We start from the raw sequence: 20673 nt of genomic DNA on the forward strand, positions 1-20673 counted from the left end.
GGGCTGATGGGATGCTGAGTCCAACAATATTTTGAGGGGACATATTGGTTACCTCTGATCTATTCTAAGGAACAGGAGCTTCCCCTTATCTCAGTTGATAATCCCAGAGAAAAAACCAGTAGGAAAGGAAGTGGTCCAGGTCGCGATAGTTACCTTTTCTCTCGGTGCTCAGCCTGGGAAGTCACCATATAAATTCTACTGTACAGTAGAAAAGAAGAACGCAGCAAAGCAGAAGGCTCTGAAACATCTCATGACCCTGGAAATGAGGGCTGAAATCCACCACAGCAAACATGTAGACTTTTGTAGAAGGTACCAAGGACTGAATAATAGATTTGTAGAATTGGAAAGGACTCTGAGGGCCGTAAGTGGAACGGACTCCCTTGGAAGGTGGTGCACTCTCCTTCTTTGGAAATTTTTAAGCAGATGTTGGATGGCCTTCTGTCACTGATGCTTTAGTTGAGATTCTTTCATTGCAGGGGGTTGGACTAGATGGGCCTCAGGGTCCTTTCCAACTCTACAATTCTATGATTCCATGAACTCTGATTATGCTACTTGCTCACCTGGATGGAGGATAGAGAGGAGAGTGTGAGAGAATGTGTATAGAAAGTAGTCTACTGTGCAAAGCTACAATTCACATTTGTTGCTTTTCTCACTTTTGCCTCTGGTCCTGCCCAGCAATGGTCCATGGGCCCTGGAGGGTCTCAGCAAAGAGAATGGGCTAAAAAAGGATTCCCTGTCTAAAAGTTCCAGTTTTGCTTTCAGAAAGATAGAAGCAATTAGTTGAGGTTTACCTTCCAACACAATTTTACTGACCACAATAAAGTAGATTTAGTACCTGCCTCCAAGCCCACGGTCATTAGTCACGAATGTGTATGCATTAAAGGCCCCGTCTACATTGCGGACTTTACCTGCCAGTCCTGGGGGAGCTGAAATATATTGCGTCTCTCAGGGAGCTCGTAAAGAAAATATTTATTAAAGGTGCAACCAAGCCCCTTAATATTTTAAATATTAATAATCATTTTGAATGGGTGCATGTAGCTGGTGCAGAGCCAACAAACAAATTGCAAACCATTTGTTAAAACCGAACCGCCATTCATTTTCCGCTGGAGCATTCAACAGTGTGAGAGGAAAAGAGCTCAGTTAGAGTGCTCACCATTACTGTTAAGCTTAGATTTATTCTTCTGTTTACAGCACTCTAATCTCATGCTATGAAATGCTAATTAGTTTTCTAACATTAAAAGATAGCAAGGGTAACATTAATTTAAAAACTTTTATGAACCATTTCCTTATGCTCCATCTAAATAGCACGTAAGCGGATCTCGCCAATATTTTCTGCAGTTTGTTCTTGAAAATCCCCTCTGTCTAAAGCTCTCCGATTGAGCAAGGCCTACCCTCGCAAGGATGTGTGAACAATATCTAGGGAACTGACCTCTCTCCCCAGTGGAATTGCCAGTCTCTTTGCTTTGATGGGCAGAGGATGAGCAATTTCAAGCCAAGCTTTCTCAAACAAAAAAGGGATGGTCAGCATGAGAACATTCAGATCAAGCATGAGAACATTCAGATCAACCACATGAGGACCATATTACTTTAGAAACATGCATACGAGCTGGCTGGCATGTAATAATCATGGAACACATGGTTATTCATATGTTCCTTTTTACCAGCTGGGATTGGAACCAGGGCCGTCTTACCCATAGGCGCTAGGGGTGCGGGGCACCCAGGTGTCGGGCTCTCAGGGGCACCAGGCTGAGAGTTCGAGGCCCAAGAGTTGAGTCTGGAGAAGAGCCCACCTGTCGGTCAGAGCACTGCGACGGGCTCTTCTGCTACGGGCCGCTCTGCGCCGTGAGTTCAGGAGTGAACGAGCCAGTGAGACGCTGAGGCAGCTGACCGGCTCCACCCTCCTGCGCGCCTGGGACTGGGCAACCGGGGGGGGCGCCAGACAGATCTTTGCACATATGCTTAAGACAGCCCTGATTGGAACAAATCTGCAGTGTTTGAATGCCTTCCCTTTAAAAAGGGTGCAGGTAACAGGATAATACAAGTGTTAATCTTGCTGTCTTGTGTGCCTGTGTGTGTGTGTGTGTGCATGCACACATGAGAGAAAGAGAGAGAGAGAGAGAGAGAGAGAGAGAGAGAGAGAGAGAGAGAGACTTTCAGACATTCTTTTGACTGCTGTATTGTATTCACTAAAGCAGATGTTTGTGTTTTGCAAAATACACTAAGAGGTCTAATCTCGGATCTTGCAAGTCCCATATAGTTTGGCAGTATACGATAGATCTTTCAGAAATTCATATAATGGAAATATGCTCTGCTAATTTAATAAAAAATGCCTTCTTCAGGTAAGAAAGCTCTTACCACTTTAAATGCAAACATGCATTTGGGGACTCATTTCTTGGGTAATAATAATAATATTAATAATAAGGCTGCAACCTACTGGGTACCAACCCACCAGTTGAAGACCAGAGCTCTAGGTCACAGGAACAATTAACAAGTTTCTAGCACACATGGATACAGAATCACACCTTTTTGAAAAAATCGGAAGTGTTCCTTAAAATATTTAAAAACTAAGGCTGAAACAATAGCCAGTTTCCAGAACGATATTTTTTTGGCTGTCAATCTCCTCAGTACCCCTCCTTTTCTAGAAAAAAAAATCATAAGCATATTACAATGCATTACAATACATTAAATACAGTGGTACCTTGGTTTAAGAACAGCCCTGTTTACGAACAATTCGGTTTACGAACTCTGCAAAACCGGAAGAAGTGTCTTGGTTTGTGAACTTTACCTCGGTTTAAGAACGGAAGCCAAACGGTGGAAGGACACCAGCGGCAGGAGGCCTCATTAGGGAAAGTGCGCCTTGGTTTAAGAACGGTTTTGGTTTAAGAACAGACTTCCGGAATGAATTAACTTTGTAAACTGAGGTACCACTGTAATTGAATATTAGATTTAACATACATTGGATATTAAGAAATTTAGGATGGATTACATAAATATATAACAAAGGAGATAAGGCTGTTAGCCGTCATTTTTCATTTAAGCTCCCCTTGATGTATGATTACCTAAAATACAGTCAATTTATAGATACATACATTTTCTATACCTTTCTCTGAGATTCCTAGTTCATCTCTCTTTACTTATCTCCTTTTTCTGTGATTTAATCCCAGGCTAGTTATAGTTGAAACAGACATGTTGAAATGTTCCTAAATGACTTTGGGTGGGTGTTGTGGTCCATTCGCTTGGGCTTTTTAGTGCACAGCAAAGAGATTATTTTTCTACATTAAAGTGTTAGGAGGTTGTACGCGTGTTAATGAAAAACATTATCTTACCAAAGAGGGCTTAGTATCCTCATTTCCATTTATATAGAAGATTGATTAATACTTAGCTAATTGGCACATGCAAATAGGGATTAAATGAATTTGCTTTTTCTTCACAACTCAACAAGTATAATTTAGATCCTTACTGAGATTTAAGTCTTATTATTTTTGAAGGTAATCGTCTTCCTGTCGTTAGAAGTAAAATATCAAAGTATCACGCTAATTGTATCTTATTTATTTCTGACAAATTAACTAATTAACAGGACCATAAAGAAAATGGACCACAAGTGCATCTTAAATCTCGGAGGTCATGTTTCTACTTTTGGGAGTCCAATGTGGTCAAATGCAATTAGGAATGTGCAAGCATGACCCTGCAACAAAATGTTGCAGATAGAAGAGCTTCTGTTCAGGGTCCCTGCTTCATTTCATTCCCTTTTCCTTCTCTCTCTCTCTCTCTCTCTCTCTCTCTCCCCCCCCCCCCGCCACCCCCAGTCAATAACCACTGAGCATGCTCAGTTCCCACTGGGCTGTCCCCCCCCCCCATTTGGTGTTTTCAATCCATTTTAAGTTTTAGTATGACTTCGTTTTATGCTCTGTATGTTTTATTTTTATCTACACCATAAATGCTAATGATCAAACTGTAAATAAATGTACATACGCTAGATATAGATACACACACAGTATATAAATAAAAATAAATAAACACTCAGGTTTGGACACGAGTGAGGTACATAGAGAATCATAGAACTGTAGAGTTGGAAGTGACCCCAAGGATCATCTACTCCAGGCATAGGCAAACTTGGCCCTCCAGATGTTTTGGAACTACAACTCCCATCATCATCCCTGACCACTGGTCCTGTTTGCTAAGGATGATGGGAGTTGTAGTTCCAAAATCTGGAGGGCCGAGTTTGCCTACGCCTGATCTAGTCCAACCCCATATAATGCAGGAATGTCAACTAAAGCACATACTTTTGCCCAGTTCCAGGTACATTGGAATCTCAGGTGTCTCCTTTGATGGCTACAGGCAGGAAATTTTTGGAAGACTGTGTGAACTAGGAAATGATCTATTCAAGCAATGAAATGTCTTGGTCTAAGTATTTGTATCTATGTCTGTGTTTCTCCCTTCTCCCTTTCAGTCCACTAAATTTCATTCCTCCTCATTTTATTCCAGAATCAATTGTTTCTCTTCATAGTCTGCACACAATCTAGATGCATTTCACATCCCCATCCTCACCCCCGGACAGCGCTTCTTGAGAAACTGATTCCATTCTAAAATAAATGCTCATTGATTGATTCTACATTGCTCCACAGTGTATCCAGTTGAAACAGATGAAAACGGAAGCAGACAATCCTGGCAACGGGGTATATCCACACCTGCGCAACGATGTTCAGAATGGGCATCTATCAAGATCGCAATCACCACTTCCTTCTTCCCAGGGCATGAGGAGGGAGGAAAAGGCATGGAAAGCCTACTCAAACATAGGGCTTCCAAATGCATTTTGCTCCACACCACCCCAATCTCAGCAATGTGAGATTCCAGGGGTTCCAGGCGATTACCCAGGGATCATGTTTCCTTTCGAATGAGGTACAGAGGAGACTGTGGTGTCTTTAGGATATATGGTTTATTTACACACATATGCAACCTGATCCTACGATGGAGGGTGCACAACATTAAGATGCCAAGAGGGTCTTGCTTCTCCCTTTGCCTTGGATTCCGACAGAAATCAGGCATAGCTCTGTCTCCCAGCTGCCCAGCTTGCAACCTGCCAACTTCTACCTTCTAGCTCATGTAACTCAACTCTCCACTCTGGCCTCAACTTTCTAAGTAACCAGTGAGATGAGGGAAGGGTGCCCACCCATTTGCTATCTGGCACAGAGACACTTCCTTTGTTACCTTAATGGCTCCTATTTAGAGGGCAATTACCTCACCAGGAAGCTAGCCCGACTATTGCAGGAATTGAATCCCTTCTGGATCTAGGAATTAGAAGGGGGCCCAGGCATACAACCTTCTTGTTGTTGTTTAGTCATTTAGCTGTGTCCGACTCTTCATGACCCATGGACCAGAGCACGCCAAGCACTCCTGTCTTCCACTGCCTCCCACAGTTTGGTCAAACTCATGCTGGTAGCTTCGAGAACACTGTCCAACCGTCTCGTCCTCTGTCGTCCCCTTCTCCTTGTGCCCTCCATCTTTCCCAACATCAGGGTCTTTCCCAGGGAGTCTTCTCATCTCATGAGGTGGCCAAAGTATTGGAGCCTCAGCTTCAGGATCTGTCCTTCCAGTGAGCACTTAGGGCTGATTTCCTTCAGAATGGATAGGTTTGATCTTCTTGCAAGTTTCCCAAAAAACTCATAACACTATCAAGTAACCACACCCAACCTTGTGGAAGGCAGGATCTAGAATCTTCACTGAAAAGAGCATGTTGAGGATGAGTACGAAGGATTCCTGATTTAGAATAACTGTGTTACAAACAGGACCGTGTGTAGGCAGCCTCAAATCAGTATTATGCTTCCCTTAGAATCTGGCTGGTTTCTGTGGTTTGATTCAGCAAGGATCTCCATATGTTCTTAAAAGATTTTCATGATTGTCCTGACAAGATTCAGGAACTCCAATTTGGTAAGTGTTTAGCTGCTACTGAGCGGTGCCACAAGATAGTCTTCCTTGCTGCAAGCCTTCAGAGCTGGAAAGCGAGGAGCTTTTGAACTAGCCTCTAACCAGGGACAAGTGGCGGAACGCTGTGTCACAAGCACCATTCATAAATGTGTGGGCAGACACCAATTCCCCAGAGAGAACTGAGAAGATTGTCCGATAAGTCATGCCCCTTTAAACCTGCCCACAATTTATGTCTATTTTTTCTAGGACTGTGAATCCCATGGCTGTGTTTTAGCTCTCATTAATTGCACAATAAATTAGAATGAATAAATGGTTAGTTAAATAACTTGCTAGAAACCATTGAGGTCATTAACCAGATGGCAAGGTTCATAACCTTTTCCCCCTGCCGCCGAGATCACATTAAATATAATATTTTTATTATCTTGCGCTAAGGAGATGTTTAAAACCTGAAGATTCTGACAAGCAAGCTAAAGGGTGAACATTTTACACATTTCCATGCAAGCATGCTATTATAACCAGCCTTGATTTAAATATATCATAAATTCAATTGACTTTTCCATTTTAAGCTTCCAAGGTCTACCTTCTAATGAGCAATTTAATGCTTATTTATTAACAGAAAATGTGGTACAAATGAGCCTACTGTCAAGGGAAAGACGTTGCCCATTTTGTTTTCCTGCTATAAAGCAAAGACAATAAAAGTTGACATTTTATATCCAGTTCAAGAAAAGACATTACCTTTAACACATATGCCCTGTGCACATGATTCAACTGAAGTCACATTCAATGAGCTCCTTTTACTTCAGTGGAAGAGAGTTAAGCAGAAAGATTGTCCTTTGTACTCCAGATGGAGAAAATTAAAAAGAACAGCACATTTAAAATCAGGGAATTAATAAACCCATCCCTGAACCAGACTCTATTTATTTTCAAATGTTGTAACCCGTCCTTTATCACTGTGAATGTAAGGAGGAAAAATCATTCTGGGGGTTCGGTATGGAGGCTCCAACCAAATTCCCAATTAGTCAGACTTTCATTTAGTAATGCATTGCAGGTCCAAAGAGTCTGCGAGAGCCTTCCTTTAAGATACATGCTTTATAGGAAAAAATGCTTCATCTGGGCTGTTTCGCCTTCTCTCCAACCAACTTCTGCCCCTGATTGCCCCACCATCTCTCATCCAACCACAGTCCTTCGCACAGTCACCCAGCTCAAATTTTTCTCCATACTTGCAGAGCATCTTTTCTGGAACTGTTTTTCACTCTAGCAGTCTGCTAGGCTCCTCCACAACAGGTACCTCCTAGTTTTGTGGCCAGTTTTGTGTACGTAAAGTTGGCCTTACCGATAATGGATTTCTACCTCAAGCAATACAAGGGTGGGCTACATTAATGTAAATTAACTGCTGTCCTTGCTCACCAACCTGGCCTACGGGTAGCAACCTTGGCTAAAAGGACTTGCCATGTCCATGATATGAAATATTCACAATGACGGCACAAAGAAGGTCAGCTGGGCCTCATAAACTTGCCACATGTCTTGAAGATATGTCCATGGCTTTCCACCATGGATTTGGACATTTGACTTGGCACATTCTATGAATGGAACAGCTTCCCTGTGCATGGTCATAAACCACAGGGTTGGAAAAATGTCTGTAAGCTTACTTGATTCTGAATAAATAGAGGGGAAATCAGTTTTTAATACGCTGTGGCATTTATCATTTCAAGAAAGTATATGTTGTTAAAGCACATTCCCTACATTTTGAAGACATGGCAGCAGCATGAGGCCAGCTTAACTTCTTGTTCCATCTGCTTAGTAGATGGAACATGCACTTTATCTCGACATTTTTGTCTGATTAAAGTCTCAAACATTTTTTTGGATAATAAGGATTTATTCTTTCACACTTCAATCGCCTGTGAAAGAGGTAGCCTGAAGCTAAGAGAGTTGTCATCGCACAGAAGAGCAAATGATCCAGAACCGTCTTAGACAAACATCTTGTTAATATTAATGGTGAACAAAAAATGTTTTCGTTGAGCTCTTTTCTTGTTAAAACTGTCCACCCCCTTAAAAAAAAAAAGCTGTTCGCAATTGTTGAGCATTGTCTTTTTAAATCTTGAAAAATTGTTTGAGAAGTACATCAGTTGGTGGAGCATTTGCCATTGCATCTCCAGATAGGGCAGAAAAAGACTTTTGTCTAAAACCCTGGAAAACCATTGATTTCAATGGGTCTACCCTAAGTCAGGTTCCAGTCCAGTGTGTGAGTAATGTCATATCTAGTTTGGCCCTTTTTGCTAGAGCTTTGAGTGGCAAATATGGATCTAGACACTGCCTCACCGACAAAAAGAGAACCAGGGTATTGGCTTTTTAATAAGGAATAAGCACATTTATGTACATATGGATTTTTTTCCCTTTTGTGTGCTCTAGAATATGAATTGGCTTGCACAAGTCTAGCAATTCTTTGTTTTTAAATTAATGTGCAATTCCTATCTAGCATCCTTTTTGCTTACCCATGAAATGAATTATATATGCTTATATATTCATGTTTAATAAATCAACGTCAGCTTAAAATATACTGCACGAAACATCTACTTAAAATAAATAATCTGCATTCAAATTTATTTAAACTTGTCTTCTTAACTGCTCTTTTCCTTCCCCATATTCTAGGCTAAGCATCCCCCACCCCTTGGCTAATGCTTTTAGCATATTTTACATAAGCACAGTGGAGATCATGTAAAATATATGGAAGATAAACTGTGGTCACAACTTCCTGCCACTGAAATCTACTAAACTGTGAATTAGTCTCTCAAGGGAAGCAGTGTTCCTTCCTCTGAGGCAGTTCCTAAAACATGCAGAAACACAGAAGTATCAGTGTGGTCAATTCCTTGAAACTTCTGTTTTCCTTATAGTTACTCCAAAACTAAGGATAACTTAACAAAAACCAGTCAAAGTAAACCACAAAAAGCACATGAGTTTATTTCCATGGTTTCCATGGTCCTTAATGGGTTTTTGTAACCCGTGAAACAGATGTCCTTGTTTTCTGGAATGGTGGTTTTCAACATTGTTGGTGAGGGAAGGCGCATTGGTGCTGCTTGGAGCCCAAATCTATGCTTAGCTGTGTAGATTTTCTGGACTTTGTGGACCAGAGAGCTCTCTTGCTCTCGCTCTCACTCTGTGTGTGGCATGGCGACGGATCTTCTAATGCAAAGATGGAGGGACACCTTGGGAAGTATCTGTGTCTGTCTGTGCTGCTGCCCCATCCTGATCTTTGTGGTTGGAAGCGTGCTTGGTATGGATGTGCTGAGAAGTTTATTGCTTGGTTGCTGATCCCTTGGCATGGCCATGGATCATGTGGGCTACAAATGCCTGAAGGGATTTCCCACTCTCTGGAAAAGTGGTTTTTCATAGAATCATAGAACTGTAGAGTTGGAAGGGACCCTAAGGATCATCTAGTCCAACCTCCTGCAATGCAGGAATATGCAGCTGTCCCATGTGGTGATCAAACTTGCAACTTTGGTGTTATCAGGACCACACTCTAACCAACTGAGCTATCCAAGCTGATAATTAAAACTCATTATATAATAATAATAATAATAATAATAATAATAATAATAATAATAATAATTTATTTATACCACGCCCATCTGGCTGGGTTTCCCCAGCCAGTCTGGGCAGCTTCCAACAAAATATTAAAAATACAATAAAACATCAGTCATTAAAAACTTCCCTAAACAGGGCTGCCTTCAGATGTCTTCTAAAAGTCAGATAGTTGTTTATTTCCTTGACACCTGATGGGAGGGCATTCCACAGGGCGGGCACCACTACCGAGAAGGCCCTCTTCGCTGCGTCATTGTACTTGTGTAATGGGAGGCAGTTAGGCCTTGCACACACACATGCAAACACACAAGAAGATGCTGTTCACAAACCTAGGGGAGGGGGGTCAGGTGACCTTCCCATGCTTTAAGAGCACATAAAGGCCAGTCACCACAGCTGTACTTGCCTACTAATGCATTAGTCCCTTCCAACTGGACAATTCTATGACTGAAACGTTGAGAAGGCTTCTTACATGTCTACCAATGTACATGTGTAGATGCAAAGGGGTGGGTTTATTCTGTTTTAGTTTGTTCCACAATGCTTCACCAGTGTTAACAGAGGGACTATAATACAGCAAAAGCTGGACAAAATGAAACCAGAATGTTTGTGGTATAAAGAGTTGCCAGATTTCCACAGGAAGTTATGAGATATGCACTGATTGGAAAGGAAGCAGTGTGACCACCCCAAAAACCTCCGTGTGCTCCAACAGTATTGAAAGTGAGATCATATTTGACTGCCCCGATAGCATCATGAGCACAAATTGTCATGAATGTGCAATGAAAAGCATGTCTGGAGGGGCCCTTGGACTAGGACCTGGGAGACCAGATTTCAAATCCTCACTCATCCATGATGCTCATAGGGTGATCTTGGGACAGTCACTGTCTCTCAGGCTAACCTACCACGTGGGGATGTTGTGGGGATAAAATGGGGAGGAGAGCCATGCAAAGATGGAACATGAATGTGAATAAATGCCCCTTCAAGCAGGACCATCTTCAGCTCTGAGGGGACCCCTCAGCCTATGACCTTCTAAAGGCAACCTCCAACAGGAAGCTCCAGTGAGCCTCTGGGACCAGCGGAACCTGACATACATTGTAGGAAGTTAAAATGTTGGCCAGCTGAAAGAAGATGATGAAGAAGAAGAGGAGGAGGAGTTTGGATTTGATATCCTGCTTTATCACTACCTGAAGGAGTCTCAAAGCGACTAACATTCTCCTTTCCCTTCCTCTCCCACAACAAACGCTCTGTGAGGTGAGTGAGGCTGAGAGACTTCAGAGAAGTGTGACTAGCCCAAGGTCACCCAGCAGCTGCATGTGGAGGAGCGGGGAAGCGAACCCAGTTCACCAGATTACGAGTCCACCGTTCTTAACCACTGCACCAAATTTAAATGGAGGCCAAGGGAGAGCATCTGCAGTGGACCCTGCTTGGGGTATTTGATCCCCAGCAGCTGGCTGTGGAAACTGCCTGGTAGTACTGGGCCTGCTGCCCAGCAGCAGACATTTCAGAAGAAGGTCCACATAGAAAGAAATCTTGTTGGGCCAGGCTGCTTGTTGACGAAGAAGAAAAAACTGACCACGGAACCAAGCTAGGAACCGCTGATGTAGGGCGCAATTTACTTCCCATTAATCAGATCAAATGCATCAATATTGACTTAGGTTTGCTACTTTTATTACTCTAAAATGCCCTGGAGGCGAAAGGTATTGCATGAGTATAACCCGCTGGTCTTCCAATATCCATCCACATATTAAAGAGCACAATAAACTCAAACAAAAGCCTGATTCCTCGTCACCATTCCAAATCAATTCTATGTAAAGCCAATAAACCTTATCAAGAAAAGCTAATCATTAAATACTTTATAGGGGCTTTCCAGCTAGCTCCCATAGATCATAAAATACTGGAAGCTTTTAATCCAAGTGCTTCATTATCATATTACCATGTATCACTTTTTTTCCTTGAGAATGACATTTATATAGCTGTAACCTTAAACTTTTCAGTCACATATCTTACAGTGTTAAAATAATATTACAGCAACAGATATTGCAGGGGGGTAAGTTAGCCTTTCAGGAAAGGTACCTAAGCATCTTAAATCATAATAATGGCTGGCAGGGGGACTTTACTTGGGTACTCCCAGAGATTTTGAGCAGGGTTACTTATTTTAACCTTCCCTTTCCCTTTCTTTTTGTCATATTACTTGAGTAACTCAGTTGCTCCCTCAGTAAAACCACATGCTGCTGTCTATTAGAGGCTTTCTATGGCATGTTTACAATATCATATTCTTTTATTACATACTGAAAATTTTGGGATTTTATGGATGCATATATTTATTTATTACATTTATACCTCACCTTTCCTCCAGGAAGCTCAAAGTGGCATACATGGTTCTCCCCTTCCTAATTTTATCCTCACAACAATCCTGTGAGGTCAGTCAGGTGGAGACACCTAGTGACCTTCATGGCTACATGAGGATGTAAAAAGGTAAAGGATCCCTGGACAGTTAAGTCCAGTCAAAGGTGACTATGGGCTTGCGACACTCATCTCGCTTTCAGGCCGAGGGAGCCGGCATTTGTCCACAGACAGCTTTCTGGGTCATGTGGCCAGCATGACTAAACCGCTTCTGGTGCAATGGAACACCGTGACAGAAACCAGAGCACACGAAAACACTGTTTACCATCCCGCTGCAGTGGTACCTATTTATCTACTTGCACTGGTGTGCTTTTGAACTGCTAGGTTGGCAGGAGCTGGGACAGAGCAACAGGAGCTCACCCTATCACAGGGATTCAAACCGCCGATCTTCTGATCTGCAAGCCCAAGAGGCTCAGTGGTTTAGACCACAGCGCCACCCACATCTTGCTGCCCTGTCCCAGCCTCCCTGCCTGCTGTCTTCCTTACCTACATTTCTAACACCCAAAGAAGACTTGTGTATAGGTATCAACTGTGGATATAATTTCATTTAAAATTCAAATATAAAAATGCAAAAAAGTGAGTAGAATTGCTAGTAGCATGTCATATTGCTCAATCAAGGACGCATGTATATGTAGATGTAGATGTATGTGGCTGCTATCTGCCTGTTGAGCAGTAGCTAAATAGTTAACAGGCAATAATTTCTTCCCGATAGCCTTAATCAGCCCATTTATTGTAAGAGCTTCTTAATATTGTGCTGCCAAAATGGATCTCTGGAAACCTCCCTGAATTCAGAAGACATTTATTAACAGATTTGGATTATTTGGAGCTGTAATTATCTGAATATTGTACTGTACTCAAATTCATCACCAGGAGAGTTAGCACCACAGACCTGAAATATTAGATGAAAGGTCAGCTTGCCAATTACACCGTGCCGTTATTTTGCATTTAACGTTGTTTTACATTTCCATTATTCATATCTGCTCAGGCTTCTTTCTCCCTTTCTCATTGGCAAGCATGTAACTATTAATAGCTCCACACAGGATACTCCCAATTATCAAATCACTGAAAGGTTTGATTGTGGAATGCAGGTCAGCAGACATTTCACTAAAAATGCATTTATCCTATTTAGCTAGCTAATTGAAGCATCTTCTTTTCTGCTGTGTTCTCTCCTGGCAATTACAGATTAAGGGCTCAATTCAGGTGGAGGATGAGGAAACGTCATTCATTTATGTTCATCCCAGAGCTTTAGCACCCTTTCCCAACCATTTTGAACAGAAGGCCTCCATACACCAAACTTCCAGACACTCCGTTTCAGTAGGAGTTTGTAATCTGGTGGGGTTAAGACACATAAACTCAAGGTTTCCTTTGCTGCATGGAAATAGCTCAGTTGATAGAACATGAGACTCTTAATCTCACAATCAGGGTCCCAGCCCCACGTTGGGCAAGAGAGTCCTGCATTGCAGGGGGCTGGACTAGATGACTCTCAACTCTGCCATTGGTTCCTCCCAACTCTGCCATTCTACGATTCTGTGTGTCTTAAAATTACCTCTACTCTGCTTTGGATCTCAGTCTTTCTTTCTACCCAGACTGTTGCAGTTAGCATTTGTTTAACTCAAAGTCCCTAGACTTACAATGGCATCATTGCAAAGACTGCTGTGAATTACAGTGGTACCTTGGGTTACAGACACTTCAGGTTACAGATGCTTCAGGTTACAGACACCGCTAACCCAGAAATATTACCTTGGGTTAAGAACTTTGCTTCAGGATGAGAACAGAAATTGTGCAGCGGCGGCGCGGCGGCAGCAGGAGGCCCCATTAGCTAAAGTGGTGCTTCAGGTTAAGAACAGTTTCAGGTTAAGAACGGACCTCCAGAACGAATTAAGTTCTTAACCCGAGGTACCACTGTACTTGAATATTTTCAGCTTACCTGCGTATTGTTACATCCCTGTGCATCCTCCAGATGCAGTTCCTATAGTGTTTATGCTCCGGTTTCCTGACTTAGTCATTCTCAGGATTCATCACTCCATCACTATGGTGCAAAACGTTTCCATCCTGATTAGTTTTGACTGCATCAGGCTTTTGCAGGGAAGTTGAAGACTCTGCTCCCCAGCAATCCTGATGTTCAAAAGATTGCCGTCCCCCATGTGGATATTAGTGGCAATCTCTCGATTTCATCAGGTTCATTAGCAAGTAGAGGTTTTAATCTGACTCCTCTCAACAATCTTGATGCAGTCCAAATCACTGTTCCTGTACTGGGGATTGTGTTTCGGGGGGAAGAGGGAGTATTGAGTGTGTGTGTGTGTGTGTGTGTGTGTGTGTGTGTGTGTGTTCACTTTGTGCATTCACAGCTTTACACAGCACGAGCCGCTGGCATGCAACCCCAGGGCACCCATGCACCACTATCTATGACCCCCCCAATGATAAAATAGGTTGCTTATCACAGAATTGGAGTGCTGGAAGGGACTCCAAGGGCCATCTAGCCCTACCTGCTGCAATACAGGAATCCTGCCCACAGACATCCCTGCATGGGCTCGAACCACCAACCTTCTGGTTAACAGCCAGATGCACTGACCCATTGTGCCATCTGAGACCAGCTCGCTATTTACGGATCAACAACTGAAATTGAAAGAAGTTCTGCAAAACTCTTGGACGTGCAAAAGCCAGCCTTCTTCACATCGCCTCATAGCTCAGTGGTAGAGCACATGCTCTGATTGCAGAAAGCTTCAACCCCTGGCATTCAATCCTCGTGTCTCCACCAAAGACTGACCGAAAGGCTGGGAAACCGCTGCCAATCACTGTAGCCAATGCAGAGCTAGAAAGGCAAGCAGCTTCCTAAGCTCCTATGATATTTACAGCGTCTCCAGGCTCCCCATCTCAAAAAAGGTTATCAAGGAATCAGGCCAGTGGCTCATCCAATCCACCATTCTCTTTTCTCTGTGGCTAACCAGTTGCCTATGGAAAGCCCACAAGCAGGATCTGAGTGCAACAACACACTCCTTTCCTGTAGTTTCCCGCAACTGTTATTCAATAAAGATTCCACCAAAGGGAACAACAAAGCAATCAAGTCATTGATACATCTTCCCTATGAAGAAACACTCAAGTAGCCAACATCCTATGCCCTTTTAAAAAGTGTTATTTGGGGGGGGGGGGCTATTACATTGTTGTTTTCATTTTTATTATGTATTTTGTGGTTTTAAATCTTGATTTTATTCTAGGAACTGCCCCAAGTTATAGGGCGGTAAGGTACCTCAGGTTAAGAACTTAATTCGTTCTGGAGGTCTGTTCTTAACCTGAAACTGTTCTTAACCTGAAGCACCACTTTAGCTAATGGGGCCTCCCACTGCCGCTGCGTTGCCGGAGCACAATTTCTGTTCTCATCCTGAAGCAAAGTTCTTAACCTGAGGTACTATTTCTGGGTTAGCGGAGTATGTAACCTGAAGCGTCTGTAACCCGAGATACCACTGTATATAAATTCAATAAACAAGGACAACAATAACAACAACAACAATATGGTGACTCCCAGAGGGTTTGGTCTCCAATTCCCCACAGCATAATGGGATAATGGGAGTTTCCTTGGGTTGAAACATTTGGGACTTTTGATTTGCTTTAAAGCACAGACGATTGGGGAAGCATTATGGGAGTTAGCAAAGTTATGAATGTCATGGAGACAATGGTCAGGGACAGCAATTAACACAATACTAGCCTCCATGGTCACTCAGTGAAACTGACAGTAAAATTGGAGGTCACAGGGCGTCATACAGCTCAGAATTAACTTGTAAAAATTGCTGCCAGAAGATGATACGATGGCCTTTTAGATGGCTTTAAAGAAGGTTTGCAAATGGATGGATGATGGATTCATCAACAGCTATTAGACATTAGAGGTTACTAGAACCTCCATGAATAAGGATAGTGTATCTCTGACCGCCATATGCGGAAGGAACAGAAGGAATGTTGTTTCCATGCCCTGTTGTGAGCATCTATAGGCATCTGACTGGTGCTCACTGCTTTGAAACAGTGGCCTTAGCCTGGTCCAGCAAGGCAGATACACTTTTCAATAAAATAAGCTTGAAGTTTATTATTTTTTCAGCTTCCCCCATGATCACAGAACCACTTTGTAGCAGTAGCGGGTGGATTTTCAACACACGATGCCAATAAAAAAGCAGCACACCATTCTGCAATAAACTGTTGTTGCTTTAGATGGCTATTTAATACGGAAGCCATAAACTAAGCTGCACAAGGGGAAAATGACCCTCTTTGTTAAAGTGATATATTTTTCAAGCACATTGGCTTTCTTTTGAAGGAAGAAAACTGCATTGGAGACCAAAAGGCTGTCTATTGTTATTTTTAAAGTGATGTGAAATGTGACATGCTTTACAATCATAAGAAATGAGTGCAAACTTCCCTCGTTCATTGATGCTGCTCCCCAGGAAGGTTAATATAGTTATACCAAGCCCATTATTTTTGAGGATAGTAATGGGAAATGTCCTATTTAATAAAGTGGGCATCAACAACCTGAAGAGGTTCCACAGCTATCTGTCTTCTATCTTTAATTTTAATTAACAAAACAAATGGACAGTAAACTCAAAGCAAAGAATCAACATTAATCTCTAAATCAAAAGGATTTACATTGAGATTACAATTAATCACATGCATGAAATATCTTATTTAATAGGGTGATGCCCTCGGTTACTTTGTTTAATCACTAAAACAATTCAATTTCCAAAATTAGAATTTGGATCCTTTCCAAACATATCCCATTAAGATGATCAATTCAGCAAGAACAGTGACAGAAACCCTTTGAAAAGAAAACTGCAAAACTTTTTTCTCCTCCGCTGGTGGCATTCATGGAAGTATCCGCAGCCACTCACCACGGTTTTTCACGTGAGCTGAAGGTGGGTCTCAGAGGTTACATGCTAGCTACATACAAAGGTTTTGGGGTTTTTTTAAGCTACTGAAGAAAATAATCTTGCTACTTAAATTAGGGATGGAAATCTGGACTCCAACTCCCATAATCCCTAACCATTGGCAATGCTAGCTGTAGCTGATGGAGTCCAAAAGCATCTGAAAAGCCATAGGTTCCTCACCCCTGACTTAAATCTCTTTTTTCTAATGCACTTTCCATCTATAGACAACGTACACACAACATTTCATTCCAGTATTGATGGAGACTGAGTCCTTCTGCACCCCACCCCCCTACAAAATCCACCTACAATCCATATTGGAAGATATGGATTATCTGAATCCATTACAGTCTCCTTTTGGCACAGAACCTGCCTTGTACACCCGAACGAATGCCCTATGCTAGGAGGAAACCCTGCTAATTGACCATAGTATTCTAAAATGATAGGCTATCAATATCATTTTTACACTGGTCTGTAAAAAGCATTCAGAAATGTATTATACTGATGAAAATTGTTTGCAAAAATGTGTGTTATAGGCAAATTGCATACAAAAACGTGTGTCTCAGGATACATTTATATTAAAATGCAAACCAATATTCATGAGTACTTTTTCCCTTCTTCACAAAACCAATTGCAAACTAATACAGAAATGTGGACAAGTGAACTTAAGACTGGGGAAGGAGAGAGAAACAGAGAGAAGCCATTATTGACAGATTTATCCAGCTCTACTCAAAACACAGGCAGGAGTAGCAAAGTTTTACACAATGTGAAGTTAAAGTTGTCATGTTTAAATTGTTGTGCGATGCAAGATATGCATGCTATATTAGCTAAAACATACACTTAACACTTCTGTGCATTATTATTATTATTTTTTACATTAACTAAATTACACAATATGGCACAAATAGAGACTCAAATGTACTATTTGGTGTGCCATGTGGAAGAACAGCCTCAGAGCAAAGGAAGCTTGTGGGTTAATTTTTTGAGGCCTCAAACGGCCTCAGCAATTGTCTTTCTCTTTTAATGGCTGCTTACCCAATTCAGCAGTGAGCAGCGGTTGCAGCCTAGCCATGGCGCCCTCGGAGCCTAGCCCTGTTTTTGTGGCTGCGGCCACTCCTCTCCAGCTGCCAAAGAGCATTGTGCGCACTGCAGGCCCTCAGTTCAAATTCAGCCAATCCGCGGCGGCCTGGGAGTGGTGCTTGGGGAGCGAATCTGGTGTTGCAGTCTTCACTCAGGTCCGCTCCCCAGGCATAAACAGTAGACTGGCACCATCTGCATAAACCTGTGTTTTGCGATGGTCTCTTCTTCCCCAATTAGACCCTCTCATGCCGGGGGACTGAGAGGGATACGTGCCCAATGCCCAATGACTATGCCAAAGTTTACCTACACCTGAAATCAGTAAAGCTGTGGCCTTTTAAATCCCAGCCACTTGCCGTGTCCATTCATCTCTCCAGTTAGCCAGACTCCCTGGGGGCAGGGACTCTGCGGCTGGGCATGCAATTCCTTTTCACCTGGCTAGCTAAGGAAAACAATCCAGTAACTTAGAAGGGACAGTTCATCTCTTTCCCACAGCAACATCCTGGTGCTGAAAGATAGTTGAAAAATATACCAAGTCTGGGTGCTAAAATTCAAGCACTTCCTCAGCAAACCAAGTAAGGGGGATGATCTGTCCCTCACAAAGGCCTGACACATGGTGCTGATAGCTCACTGATTCTGTCAACATTTATTAGTTAAAGTTAAAAATCACAACTCTTCTTTAAAGATAGGGGGACCCCAGGTGCTTGCAATTAATATTTCTCTTCCCCACTAGAGATATGTAACTTAATTCCTAATATCTTTACATTAAAGACTTCTTTAAAAATAAAAATAAATAAATCACTAATTGTGCCATTAGAAACAGCACTGCTAAGGAGAGGCTCAGGATAATGTATTTTTGTTAGCTGAGGCTAATTGAAGCCAAATGAGTAAAAACAATGCAGCGAGGGCAAACAGGAAAATCCCAGGCCTTTAAGGAACTGAAATAAATTAGGCCAATCAGTGCTGTATGGAGAATACAGTGCATTCAATTAATATAAATAGGATAGCAGTCAACGGCAAAACTCCACTGAGGCACAGATGAGAACTTCGGGGGGTGGCTGGTGGCAGATGTCTTTTTGAGTTGCATAAATGCAAACAGCCTGGTAGAGTAAACCAGGTCAACTAAGAAAAGGTAGGAGAGATGACAGAATTTAGCAGTCCAGGCCATGATGTATCATGGGAAGTTGACCAGTCACTCCCGTGGTGGGATATGGGACACTTCAGAAATTAGGAGCCATCCACACTTTCATTTGGCCTGCCACTTTCCCCAAACAACAATTGAGTTTTCCAGGGAAAATAGACAAAACAACCGAGTTTTCCAAGGCAAAACCACTTGAACAAGTGAAAGTGAAGGTGAGCCCTTACCTACCAGTGTTCACATGCTTCATCTGGAAAGACTCTGGCGGATGATATTTGTCAACTGCATTTTGCAGCAGCTTACAGAAATTCTTTATGTTGCCATTATGCACATCTTTCAGCATTTGGCATTGTTCACTTCACCTGAACACCAATTTCTGAATAACTTAACCAGCAGCATGCTCTGAAATTCTGGACCCCATAAGGGTCCTGGCCTGAGCTGCCCTGGACATTCAGCAGCGGCTGGTGAGCTGGGGGTTGTGAGGATGGTTTTCCTCAAGTCCATCTGTAGGGGTGTCCTCTGATCAGACACAAACTGCACTAGATACATGGAGCACAACTTGTCAGTAGGAGAACTATAGCTGCACATAGAGAAACCCAGGTTCAATCCTGGCATCTCCAAGTAGGGCTGAGGGAGACTCGGATCTGAAATTCTGAAGAGTCTCTGTGTCATGAACTGGCAGGACAGCTGGGAAGAGGAAGGGGATCCTGGCAAGGGGTGTCGCCAGGACTGGGGCAAGCTGGGGATGGGGAAGGAGAGGCTGGTATGGGAAGTACTCTCAGTGTGACAGAGAGTAGCAGTCAGTGCACAGGAACCAGAGCAGCAGGGGCCCCCGTTTCCATGAACACAGCAGGCTTTGAGGCATAGGGAGCAGTGGGAGTGGTGCTCCAGGAGGCTGAGGCAGGCAAGGGTCCACAGCCCAGCTCCCTAGCTGGCCAGGTGGGGCTTGCTAGCTCTGGGAGGAGGTGTGTGATTCCTCAGCTGGAGCAGGTGAAGGTCACATGCCTCTACAGGCTCAGATGCAAGCCAATCATCGTGCAACATATAAAAGGGCAACAGAGCTGAGGGGCTGTCTCTGCTCAACTTCCCACATTGCCCGGACCATAGCTTGGATGTTCCAGGGAGCTCTTTGGGTCTGAGCTTGTGCTGGACTGACCTCTAGGTGCCCTGACCCTTGGATCGGCTGCAGAGGCTTTGGTCCACTGCACCTTGGAGCTGTGAGTCTGCCAGACTATGTGCTAGCACAGGCATCCCCAACCTTCGGCCCCCCAGATGTTTTGGACTACAGTTCTCATCATCCCTGACCTTCCCTGTTAGCTAGCTTGCTTCCAAGCTACTTGCTTGCTTCCGCACCGCTTCGAGCCAGGAAAAAAACTTAAAGAAAGGAGTGAAAAACAGCCACGGCAGAAAGAAACGAGCCCGAGGACTAGCGATCTAAACCGCAGCAGCTGAACGAAAAGAAAGGGGCGAGCACGGGCTGCCCTGACCTTAAATGCCCCCCACTAAGCCCGCCCCCGCCGCCAGCCGATTGGCTGGTGCAGTGAATGATGCATACTAATTAATCCCGGGATTCCAAAGTCCCACGGGGCTGCAGCCAGCCCCGCGAGCCTGTAGCTGGGGCGTGAGCCCGCAACCCCCCCTCCTTATGTCGGGAGT

General features: G+C 43.1%; 1 long non-coding RNA gene across 1 annotated transcript in view; it reads left to right on the forward strand.

Moving 5' to 3' along the window:
• Positions 1-7583, forward strand: part of LOC310761668 — a 406062-nt gene extending 398479 nt beyond the window's left edge. The window contains exon 3 of the long non-coding RNA XR_014547651.1: positions 7570-7583. This is a non-coding gene — a long non-coding RNA (uncharacterized lncRNA). The remainder of the gene's footprint in view (positions 1-7569) is intronic.
• The last annotated feature ends 13090 nt before the right edge of the window (positions 7584-20673 follow it).

This window comes from Podarcis filfolensis (assembly GCF_964270895.1).
Source record: "Podarcis filfolensis genome assembly, chromosome: 4".
In the NCBI taxonomy this organism is placed as follows: domain Eukaryota; kingdom Metazoa; phylum Chordata; class Lepidosauria; order Squamata; family Lacertidae; genus Podarcis; species Podarcis filfolensis.